The sequence below is a fragment of the Macrotis lagotis genome, chromosome 1 (genome assembly GCF_037893015.1).
Source record: "Macrotis lagotis isolate mMagLag1 chromosome 1, bilby.v1.9.chrom.fasta, whole genome shotgun sequence".
Classification (NCBI taxonomy): domain Eukaryota; kingdom Metazoa; phylum Chordata; class Mammalia; order Peramelemorphia; family Peramelidae; genus Macrotis; species Macrotis lagotis.
In genome coordinates this window covers 226,126,481-226,140,087 of record NC_133658.1, presented here as the reverse complement: position 1 = coordinate 226,140,087, position 13,607 = coordinate 226,126,481, and positions in this window count along the sequence as shown.

Below are 13,607 nucleotides of genomic sequence, written 5' to 3'. Positions count from 1 at the left end.
CCCTAGCTGTTATCCAGATCCTAATATGGGACTAAGTAGCAGAGTCCTGCCTCAGAAATAGCAAAGAGACCCCTTCAGTTTCCCCCGATCTCTGTGGTGTTCATTGACTGACAGCTCTAGAACTGGTTCCTGAGGTCTCTTCCTGGTTCACTGGGATTGGGTCTGTTCTGCTGAGGCCTGTACTGGACTAGTGCTCTACTCTTAATATGGGGCAGTAGAATTTTCATTTTGACCCTCTAAGTTGTCCTTGGTAATCCCTGGACTGAGAGGTCTTGAAACCATAACTGATGCCACTGATCCAGGTGCCCCGCTATCTATTCCTGGATAGCTGGAACCAGTTCACTAAATCATTGCCCAGGCTGAACTGAGGGTCCTTTATAACCCTGGTGCAACAGATCTTTCCCATGATCTTCCAAGTTTTCTTGGTTATAGAAAATTGTTTCATTCAGTCTTTGTTGTGAGTACTGCCACTCTAGAAATTTTTTAGACTCATTATTTAAAGGCATCTAAAGTGTTTTTGGGGAGAGATCAGCCTTTACTCTACCATCTTGGCTCCACTCCTATTTTATCTTTTAGAAAAAATGTTGTCATGGCATCAAAGTACAACTTTTTAAATTTCATGTTATTAAAGAAAAGCATTCAGTCAGTCATATAGTCTTAAAACTTCTGCCATGTGCAAAGTTCTAAAAAGATGAATAAAGAATTTATTAAGAATGTATGTTTAGTCAGGGCTAACACTTTGTGATCCCACTGGGATTGTCTCAGTAAAGATATTAAGATGATTTGACATTTCCTTTTCTAGCTCATTTTACTGATGAAGAAGTGAGACAAACAGGGTCAGGTGATTTGTGAGGGGTCACACAGCTAGTAAACATCTGAAGCCATATTTGATCTCAGGAAGATGAGTCTTCCTGACTTCAAGTCAAGCTCTGTATCTTCTGGGCCACCCAGCTACTCTATTCAGAATTCATGTACTAAACGCTGTGCCTAGGTTCTGGTGATATAAACAGAGTAAGGCAATACTTCCTCTGAAGGAAGGAGAGGCAAAGAAGTATAATTTATAACTTTTGCCTTTACAAAGAATGTAATTTCATTGTATAAAATAAGACATAGATAAAGAAAACAAAAAAGAATATAAAAGCAGCATTCTATGTGTCCTTTATCAGTTAATCAGATATAATATGAACTAGCAATTTACAGGCTAAAAAATTCACAAAACTGATTCGGGGAAAGAATGATTCACAGAGGAGATAGAATTTGAGCTTGACCTTAAATTATATATCCAAATTATAGTAATAGCTGATCTAATTGAAGAATTGTATAGTAGAGTTAATGATTCAAGCAAAGATTTAGATGTGGGAAAGAATCAAATTTGAGAGAGAATTCAGTAGTTAGATCAAAGGATTCATACAGTAGGAATCAAGCAAAGTCATTCCAAAGGAATTTTTCCAAAGAATAAACCATGGTAGGATCCTGCTCTGTAGAATTTTGTGTTTTCATTTTATACTTATAATTGATAAAACTTCTATAATTAACATTTAAAACACTATATAATCTGAGGCCTTCTTACATTTCCACTCTAACTGCAATTTATTCCTTTCCACTAACTCTATGATCTTAGCTAAACGGGCAGTTTACTTGTAGCATTTTGAACATGACATTTTATTTCCCATCATTGTTCCTTTGCACTGACTATTCCCAGTCCTGGAAATTCACTGTCCACTCAACCTTCCTATCTTTCTTTAAAATTTAGCTCAAATTTCACCCTCAGGAGATCTTTCCTGTTCCATCAAGCTACTAGTTCCTTCTCCTCTGACATTAATATATCACTTAATTTGAATATATCCTTTATATATCTAGTTATTTACATATTTTTTAATTCCAGTGTGAGCTTCTTAAAGGAAAGGCATATTTTTGCTTTTCTATATAACCTTATCATAAAGTTTTGACATGAAATTAATATTCACTAGATACTTGTTGAATAAATTGCTCACTGGCTAGAAAGTTTGGTTGGTACCAAACTTCAGATTACCTTGAGGATTAGAATTAGGAATTTGGAATATTTTCTGTACACAATTGAAAGCCATCAAGAAGATTTTTAAAAAGAGATATAAAGTGATCAAATATGTATTTTAGGAAGATTATTCTAAAAGCAGTGTGAAGTATAGATGACAGAAAAATATTGTGTTTTATTCTTCATTCTCAAAAAGGACTAGTGACATCAAGAAGGTGTTAGAAACTAGGATAAGGAAGTTCAAACTGCAATTTTGGTTTAAGAAGATATAAATATCTGACTCCACTCTGTGCTTAGTACAAAGGGAAATAAAAACACTGAAAGAATGGTAACAGAAAATGTGAAAGTAAGAAGAAGAATCTATGTGAAGCATGCCTATTGACTGTCTTCCCCTTATGTTCTTCTATCACTTGTGAATCTGCCCAGAAACAGTATTTAAATATAAGGACAGAGTCTCAGAATTCTATATTCTTGACTAATTTATGCATTTAATCTTATGCCTGAACCACTGCCCATCCTTGTCCATAGAGCTGCATATTTAACGAGTATCATGCTTGCATATTCAACATAATAAAATACCTGACTTATGATTCTTGAATTCTTGTGTTCCTTCTTGATACCTCAACATCTAACATTTAGGGAAACTGACATTTAGAATTAATTTACAAAATGTATAGAGAAATGAAAAAAGAAAAGCTTAAAACTCTACTATATGTGTTATAATGCATTGTAAAACACTTATTTGCTATATGTCAGGTTTGGAACTGAGAACTAAGGATGCCAATATGAATGCAAAAGTATCCCTTTCAAAGAACTTACATTTTCATGAAGAAAAGATAATGTTTAGGCACATATATCTATCTATTTTACTTTATTTAATAAAGCCATACAAAAACAAAACAAAACAAGGTAATTTAGTGGTAGAGAGTTCAAAGGGGCACTAGCAGCTGTGAGTACAAATAAAGGTTTCATGCAGTAGGTTTTTACTTAAACTAAGTCATACTTGGATCCATTTTTTAAAAGGATGGATGGATGAATAAATGAACATACGGAAGTATAGAAAAAAGGAAGAAAGAAAACTAGAAATGAAGGAAAGAAGAGAAGAAAGAAGAGAAGGAAAATAGGTTATAACTGAGATTACTGGTGAATCTATTAGACTATCTTTAGTGTGAATCAGTCAATCTCTTTCCATAGATTTTTCATCTTCTTTGCCCACAAATTTAGAGCATGCTAATAATTCTGTGTTTTTGTGACTTTAATCTTAGCATATCTTTAAAATGGAGCACAATAATGATGAAGTTTTCTTTTAGATAGAGATGTATTTAATGCAGATCAAGAACCTGGAAAGCATCATGCAGGAAATTATAAGAGAAAACTGTCCAAATCTGCTAGAATAAGTAAACGGTATAAACATTGAAAAAATCCACAAAACCCCTCCAGAAAGAGATCCAGGATAAAAACTCCAAGAGCTCTTATAGCCAAATTCTAGAACTCTCAAATAAAGGGGAAAATGTTGCACTTAGTAAAAAGGATACAATTCAAATACAAAGAAAACTCAACCAGACTGACATGGGACCTATCAACCTCAACATTGAAGGATCAGAAAACCTGGAGTACCATATATTGTGGAGCAAAGGACATGGGATTATAACTCAGAATGTACTATCCTACAAATTTCAACATATTCTGTCAGGGAAAAAGATAGATGTTCAGTGAAATAGAGGACTTGATGAATTTCCTGACACAAAGACCTGAACTGAACAGAGAATTCAATTGTCAAAATGAAAAGAGAAAGGAAAAAGCAAAACAAAAAAAAAAAAATACATGTTGGTCAAGACCATCAAATTGTATACAACCCTAAAAGGGAAGATGTAATACTTCTAATTCTTTTTTTTTTAAGCTTTTGCAAGGCAATGAGGTTAAGCGGCTTGCCCAAGGCCACACAGCTAGGTAATTAATAAGTGTCTGAGGCCAGATTTGAACTCAGGTACTCCTGTCTCCAAGGCCAGTGCTCTATCCACTGTGCCACCTAGCCACCCTAATACTTCTAATTCTTTAGAACTTTATTTTTCTTAGGATAATTAAAGGATATAGGCATAGTTGTGTCTTGTCTCTCCACTGACAAGGTCCAAGATGACCACTATGTTTGAGACAAAAAGCCCTGATTGAAAAGCAGGGGTATTATCTTTAAATTTAAGTGTCTCATTATTCTTTCACCCACTTTAATTCTACTGTATTTAGATGACTTTATATAATGAGGGAATCATAAACTAGCTGGTACTAAGTCAGTGCCTCTGTAATTTATAATCATTTCTAAAGTTTCAGGTGAAACCACTAGTCTCCCAATACTTAGAGATCTTCAAGATTCTTACAGTTAATTATATCAGGGTTTGACTTAATCCACTCTTCGCTGATTAGGGGGTAAAGTAACCTGGGTGAATGGGTGGGGGATAGAGTGAGAGGGAAAATAGACCTTGCTTCACTTAACAATGGGTTAAGTACCCTGGGTGTGTGTGTGTGTGTGTGTGTGTGTGTGTTTTGTGTGTGTATGCAAGCATGAAGTGGTGAGGAGTGTAAAGTGTGAGAGAAAGCAGGCCTTCTTCACTTAACAAGAGATTAAGTAACCTCCGTGGGGGTGGGGTACAGGGTATCCTATGAGAGAAAATAGGCCTAGGGGGAGGGGCACAAATAGTTCAAGAAATGATTTGGCTTGGGATGATACTCTGGCTCATGAGGAAGATTGTGTGTCCTTGGAGGGTACTTGAAAAGGGAGTAAAGTAAAAAAATGATTATAATTATAATTTGATTTAATTTGAAAATACTCCTTATCAAGCAATCAAGCAAACAATCTGTGATGTTACTTAAATAATTATGAACTTATCAAGCAATCAAATAATCAAGCCGTGTTTAATAATATCTGATTAATAGTACTAGAGAGATAAATAACACCCGGTGAAGAGACACAAAGATTTATAATGGTAGAAGGAAGGAATAGAATTGGCCCAGAGAGGGAATAAGATACATTCCCCTTTGGGTTTAAAAAATGTATCCTAACCTGCAGGAAATGGAGGAATTGGGGAAAGGAAGATAAAGGGGAAAAGGGACAGATAAAAAGGGAAGTCAAAGGTAAAAGTGAAAATAAAAATGTCAAATTTTAAAAGGAAAGTGAAAGAGGAAAGGGAGTAAAGTTTTGGTAAGGAGGACCAAGAGGAAAGGTAGGAGAAAAATATAAATGGAGAAAGATAACATGGAGGGAAATACAGTATTAGTAATCTTAATTGTAAATAGGAATGGGATGAACTTTCCCACAAAACAGAAGTGAATAGTAGAATGTATTAAAAATCAGAATCCTAAAATATGCTGTTTACAAAAAAACACATTTGAAGCAGAGAGATACACACAGGGCAAGGGTAAATGATTGGACCAAACTATATTATTCCTCAGCTGAAGTAAAAAAAAAAAAATCAGGGGTGACCATCCCTTTCCCAGATAAAGTAAAAAGCAAAAATTGATTTCATTAAAATGGATATGGAAGGAAGTCCCATCTTCTTAAAAAGCACTATTGGTAATGAAGCTATATCACTACTAAACAGGTATGTACCTGGTGATATAGCATCTAAATTCCTAGAGGAAAAGTTGAAGTGAATTGCAAGGAGACATAGAAAACTTTCATAATGGGAAACTTCAATCTCCCTTTCTCAGAATTAGTTAAATCTAACAATAAAAAAACAAGAAAGAAGTTAAGAAGGTGAATGACATCTTAGAAAACTTAGGTATGATGAACCTCTGGAGAAAACTTAATGGGGATAGAAAAGAATATACTTTCTTCTTGGCAGTACATGGTACCTATATCAAAACTGACCATGTACTATGGCACAAAAACCTTTTAATATAATTCAGAAAGGCAGAAATAATAAACACACACTTCTCAGACCATGATGCAATAAAAATTACATGTGATAAAGGGTCATGGAAAGATAAACTAAAAACTAATTGGAAATTAAACAACTTGATCTTAACGAAGGATGTATTAAACAGCAAATAATAGAAATAATCAATAACTATATCCAAGAAACCAATACTAATGAGTAATCATAACAAAATTTATGGGATGCAGCCAAGGCAGTTTTGAGGGGAAACTTTATATCTCTAAATACCCATATAAATAAAATAAAGTGGAGATCAAGAATTGAGGGTGCAACTAAAAAATAGCTTAAAAAGAGCAAATTAAAGATCCTCAATAAAATACCAAATTAGAAAATTTTAAAATCAAGGGAGAGATAAATAAAACTGAAAGCAGGATAACCATTGATCTCATAAAAAAAAAACTAAGAGTTAGGGGCAGCTAGGTGGAACAGTGGATAGAGCACTGGCCTTGGAGTCAGGAGTACCTGAGTTCAAATCCCATCTCAGACACTTAATAATTACCTAGCTGTGTGGCCTTGGGCAAGCCAATTAACACCATTGCCTTGCAAAAACTAAAAACAAAAAACTGAGTTGGTTTTATGAAAAAGTCAATAAAATAGACAAACCTTTAATTAATCTGATTTAAAAAAAAGAAATTAACCAAATTACCCATATCAAAAATGAAATGTGTGAACTCACCATCAATGAGGAGCAAATTAAAGGGATAGTTCAGAGCTATTTTGCTGAATTGTATGCCAATAAATTGGCTAGCCTGACTGAAATAGATGAATATTTACAAAAATACAAACCACTCAGATTAACAGAAGAGGAAATACATTACTTAACCCTATTTGAGAAAAAGAAATTGGTGAAACCATCAATAAACTCCCTAAGAAATAGTCTCCAGGTCCGGATGAATTTACAAGTGAATTCTATCAAATAGTTAAGGAACAATTAGTTCCTATTATACATAAATTATTTTTTAAAAAAATAGAAGACTGCCAAATACCTTTTATGCCAAATTCCCTTTATGACACCACCATGATACAGAAACCTAAGCTAGCAAGAAAAAAAAAAAACAAAGAAAATTATAGCTCAATCCTCCTAAAGAATATTGATGCAAAAATCTTGAATAAAATTTCAACAATGAGACTATAGCAAGTTATTACTAGGATAATATACCATGATCAGGTAGGATTTTATACCTAGTAGGCAGAGATGGTTCAATATTTGAAAAGCACTCAACATAATAACACATATAATAGCAAAAATTTAAAAGAAATCAAGTTTATTTCAATTGATGTTGAAAAAGTCACTGATAAAATACATCATCATTCCTATTAATAATACTAGAAAGTTAAGTAATAAATGGAGTTTTCCTTAAAAAAATAAATAGTATCTACCTAAAACCAATAACAATATTATATGTAATGGGAATAAACCCAGAGCATTTCCAATAAAATCAGGGGTGAAACAAGGATGCCCATTATCATTATTACTATTCAAAACAGCATTAGAAATGCTAGCTTCAGCAATGAAAGAGGAAAAAAAATTGAAGGAATCAGCATTGGCAATGAGGAAGCAAAAGTTTCACTCCGCAGATGATATGATAATCTATTGAGAACCCAAGAAAATATTCTAAAAAAAACTACTTGAAACAATTAAAAAATTCAACAAAGAAGCAAGAAATAAAATAAACCCACATAAATCATCAGCATTTCTATATATGAATAACAAAGCCTAAGAGCAAGAGAAAGAAAGAGAAATTCCTTTTAAAATAATTGCAGACAACATTAAATATTTGGGAATCTACCTCCCAGGAGCGACTCAGAAAGTTTATGAAGATAATTATAAAGCACTTTTCCCAAATAAAGTCAGAGCTAAGTAATTGGAAAAAATGACATTTGCTCATGGTTAGATTGAGCTAAATTAATAAAAATGATAATTCTACACAAATTAAATTACTTATTCAGTGCCATACCAGTTAAACTACTAAATAACTTTTACCAAGTTGGAAAAAATAATAATAAAATTCATCTGGAGTAATAAAAGGTCAAGAATAGCAAGGGAACTGATAAAAAAAAATGTAAAGGAAGGTGGCCTAACTCTACTAGATTGAAAACTATACTATAAAGTGGAAGTCATCAAAAGTTCCTGGTACTCTTTAAGAATTAGGGCAATGAATCAGTGGATTGGGATAAGTTCAAAAGAAACCACAGTAAACAATTACAGCAATTTATTTTTGCCAAACTCAAAGACATCAGCTTCTGGGATAAGAACTCACTATTTGACAAAAATTTTTGGAAAACTAGGAAACAGTATGTCTAAAATTCGGCATAGACCCACATCTCACATCCTGTACCAAAATGGCTACAGGATTTAGACATAAAGAGCGACCTCATAGATAAACTAAAAGATCAAGAAATACTCTATCAGATCTATGGAAAGGGCATAAATTTATCACCAAACATTTATTAGAGTACATTATAAACTGCAAAATGAATGATTTTGACTACATTAAATTAATTTGTAAGGTTACAAGACATTGCCCAGTTGAAAATGGGCAAAGGATATGAATAGACAGTTTTCAAATGAAGATATTAAAACTATATATAATCATATAAAACTACTCCAAATCATTATTGATTAGAGAAATGCAAATTAAAACAACACTGAGTTATTACCTCACACCTATCATATTTTCCAAGTTGAGATAAAGGGAAAATGATCAATGTTGGAGAGCCTGTGGGAGGACTGGGATACTGATGTATTGCTGGTGGAGTTGTGAATGGATGCAAACTTTCTGGAGAGCAATATGCAACTATGCCTAAATAGCAATAAAACTGTTCATACCTTTTGAACCAGCAATTCCAATTCTAGGTCTATATCCAGAAGAAATCTTTAAAAATGGGGAAGATCTCACATGTTCCAAAATATTCATAGGAGTTCTTTTGGAAGTGGCAAAAAATTGGAAATGTCCAATTGGGGAATGGCTAAAGTCATGATGCATGAATACTTTAGAATATTATTGTTCTAAAAGAAACCATAAATGGTCAGACTCTAGAGAAGCATGGAATAATTTACAGGATCTGTTTCTGAGCTAAGGGAGCAGAATCAAGAGAACAATGTACTCATTAACAACAACATTGTGAGATGATCAACCTTGATGGAAGCAGCTCTTCTCAGCAGTTCAGAGAGCTAGAACAACCGTATTAGACTGACTTTGGACAATGATATCCTCATCCAGAGGAACAAAAATGAAACAAACAAAATAAACCAAAAGTAAACCCCTTCAGAATCTGATGAACACTTTATATAAATTATCTCTTAAGTATCTCTTTCCCTTAATCCTAATTCCTCATACTGAAAATGACTGATCTGTAAACATGTTTATCAAAATATGTATATACAATGCTAGCCTGATTCTTTGCCACTGAAGGATGAGGGTGGGAAGGGAGAGTAGAAGGAAATTTTAACTTAAAAATATATATGTGCATATGGATGAAAAAATAAATAAATAGATTAAAAAAAGAACGTTGTACACAAGATGCAGTGTAAAAGAAAAGGAATCTTAAATATGGAGTCTATAGTAATTAGGAGGAATGGAAAAAATTGTTGTAGAATGCTTCATTGAGTTGAGTCTTGAGGGAAAATAGATATTCTAAAAGGAAAGTAAAGAGAGAGAATGGTACAACTATTTTAGAGGCTTAGAGATGGACAAAAGAGCATTAATTTTGAGGAACATCAGCTATTCTAATAGGTCTGACCATAAAATACATGGAGGGGAGTTAAGTATAAGAAGACTGGAAAAATAGAAATGTATTAGCTTGTGAAAAATTTTAAATGACAAACAGAAAGGGCTTATATTTTAGTTCTAGATGTAATATTGTGTAATTAGATCTTTTTTTTTTTTTTTTAGTGAGGAAGATATGACATGACCATGTGCACACTTAAAAATCATTTTGACAGGTCTGTGGAGGATGCATTGGACTGGAATGAGACTTGAGACGGAAAAAATTAGGAGGTTATTGGAATAGTCCAAATACGATAGAATACAAGTATGAACTAGGATTGTGTGAGTGGTATATATGAGAAACATCCTCTTAGCTGGATACTTAACATCAAGAAAAATAATTTTATTATAAGAAAAAAATTGCACTCTTTCAAGACAACTATGTGGGTTATTCAAACAAGATAGCTGGATTTAATGAATAGGATAACTACTTTCACTAAGGTTATTTTAGTGCTCATCTATATACATGTGCAAGTGAATATGCACAGTATACTTGCTTATTTTGTTGGAAAATCATCCTTACTCTTAATTTGATCAACTCTTCACTCTTACCTAGTCTCAACTCCTTTTAAGAGGAACCACACTTTTTTCATTTACTACTTTTTTCCTTGCTCTCAATCCTCTGCACAGGATTGATTATCTTGTGAGGTTTTTTTGAATTACTCGGTTTTATTTATCTTTTGAGATGTGCCTTTAATTGCTAAAGGGACTGCCTGCTACTTCATTTCAAATTATACTGAAATTGCTGACTGAATTTCTTCTACAACTACCTAGAGGCAAATTTAGTGGAAAATATTTTATGTTTTTCACTTCCATAATGAAACACACCATGAATGTTTCAAATTGCCAGAGCTCTGTTCCTAAATAAAGTTTTTAGATTCTTTTTATAGCCAATTGGTCATGTTCTAAGAATCTCCAATTCCAACGGGTTGTCAGTTCCAAATGTGATTGTGAAATGGTAGATCACATTAAAACTCAAGTCCTTCAGTCTCTCTATCTAAAGGACATTGTTGATAAAACTAGAGTTTCTACAAAAATCACCATCATGCTGGGTGGTAACTGCAGTATAGCATGTGGAAAGGGTACATTGTGGCATTATTGAATATCTACTATATGATTTTGTCCAAGTAGCAGGGGTTCTCGTTGCTCAGTACTTGCTCCACCATGCTATCTATAAGACTAAATGGGATCTGCTCTTCATGCATTTAAAATATCATGGGATAATATTTCCAATTGACAGTTGATCCCACTGCCTTCACTCAAAGTTCTTACACTCTGGAATGCATTATATACACATATACATATACACATACACATACACATGCATATACACACATACACATGCATATACACACATACACACATACACACATACATACACATACACATACATATACATATACATATACATATACATATACATATACATATACATATACATATACATATACATATACATATACACACATATAGTTAATTTTGAGCAATGACAAGTGTTCTAATAAGACTAGATCATAAAATCCAGGCCAGGGAGTGAATACTGGAAAAATAGGAAAGCTTGTGAAAAATGTTAAATGTTTATATTTATTTATTCAAGTTTAATTTCTTGAAGTTACCTTGTTATTTATCTGTGTATACATAGATATATAGATTAAAATATAGATATATATTATAAAAGTATATGGGAATCTATAATAAATTAGATCTATATGTCTAGACCTATCGTTCTAATATAATAATTCCAAAAGTATGATGAGGATGATTATAGCAATTCTAACATTAGCATTTTAAAATTTAAAAATTTTTTGCATATGGTATCTCATTTGATTCTTGTAAACCAACTGGTAAGGGTGGACCCATTTTAACCCTCATTTTAAAATTAGAGATGTTAACAGTCCATGGTAGGATTTCAACTCAGATCTGTCTATCTCCAAATCCAAAATTCTTCAGTACTTCATCTAGTTGCCAACATCTATAGGCAAGGAAGGTGAATAATATTTTTTTAAAAAGGCTAATGAAAGCATATAAACACTTGAGTATTGCCCTTTGAACTTCTGTTTTAACTCCAAGAAAATATACAGTATGACATCACTTAATAAACAAAGAGAAATACCTTCTGAACTTTGTGCATACCAAAGACTTCTTTTCAATAATTCATATTATAAATGACACATATCTTTTCATCCTGTACTCCTTTGTTCCATGTCCTCCTGTAGCAGTTGTATCCATTGGAGTAGGGAATTTTCTCTGGTAGTCTTGACATTAAATAGATACCCAAGAGAATACAGGTCTGGTGGATAGAGCTCTAGTTCTGTAGTCAGGAATCTCAGTTCAAAGTCAACCAGTTCAAATTGTTTGAACCTGCATAGATTCCTTTATATTTTTATACCTCAGATCCCTAATCTATAAAATTTGCCTGATAACAGTCAACTTCTTGCATTGTTAAAAATAAGGTAATTTTAAATATCATTGCAAATCTTAAAGTGCTATGTAGTAGTTATGGTAATAGTGGTATTGGTAGTAGATAGTGATAGTGGTAGTGGTGGTGGTGGTAGTAGTAGTAGTAGTGGTAGTAGTAGTATATTAGTAGTAGTAGTAGTAGTAGTAGTAACAGTAGCAATAGAAGCAGTAGCAGTGATGATGATAATGATGGTGATGATGATGGTGATTGTGATTCTCATTTATCGATTGTCTCTTATCCTTGACATGACTGGTCTAAATATTCCCAACAATATAATTCTGATTTCATTCTTATGACCAATTTCTCTACCAATCTTTGATTTAAATGCCTACTATGAATATAGTGTCATTTGGATGGTTCTTAATGTAAATTCTTTGATACCTTAGTGACTCATATCACAATAGCCATAATATCACCAGAATAATATTCTCGCTCTTAATCCTTACAATTAACAAAATAAAAATTCATTTTTAAGTGTTATTGAGTTCATAACAGCTTTTGATAATCATGTAGTTTCTCCACTAATGGGTAGTAATTACACATCTACTAAAATGTGGGAATCTGAAAATTTCTTTTCTATTTATCATTTGATCTGAACCCAAAATGAAAGACTTAAATACTGTTCCTCCTAAACAATGACCACACTTCTGCCACTGAAATTATAATAATGCAAATGTTCCACCTAGTTCATAGAATGTTTAGGACATGGGACCTTAGCTATTTAATACAAAACTTTGATATTCTACATAAGGAAACTGAGATTCAGATTATAAATCCCCTGAGAGTCAGCACTATGTCTTATTTCATCTCTTTATTCCACAGAAACAAGCATATTTTCTTATAAGAAGGAGGAACTTTAAAAAAGTTTGAATTTAAGTTGAATGAATCAAGATCTTACAACTAGAGAGTTTTAAACCAATCTAGGTGTCCTGGTTCTGCAAACCTCCACATTTCTGTGTCTCCCTTTGCATACTATTCTCAGTAAGAAAGAGAAAGTTAAATAACAGAGAGATAGATTATTTCTATATATTCAGTTTTTAAAATTTCTTCAATCTCTCATTTTTCCTTTTCTTTTTTTTTTTTCAAGGCAAACGGGGTTAAGTGGCTTGGCCAAGGCCACACAGCTAGGCAATTATTAAGTGTCCGAGGCCGGATTTGAACCCAGGTACTCCTGACTCCAGGGCCGGTGCTCTATCCACTATGCAATCTAGCCGCCTGATCTTTCGTGTTTTTTTCCATCTTTTGATCTTTTTTTCTGTGCTTTTCATTGGATGATAGTTTCAGAGCTACATAAACTTTAGGTGTTTTCAAGTCCAACTCATTAATTTAAAAAACTACAATAACAACAACAAAAAACCCTTTAACTTACTTTGTATAACTTGAGAGAATTGGGATATATTTATATAAGTTTATGGACATGTAGAGATTAGATT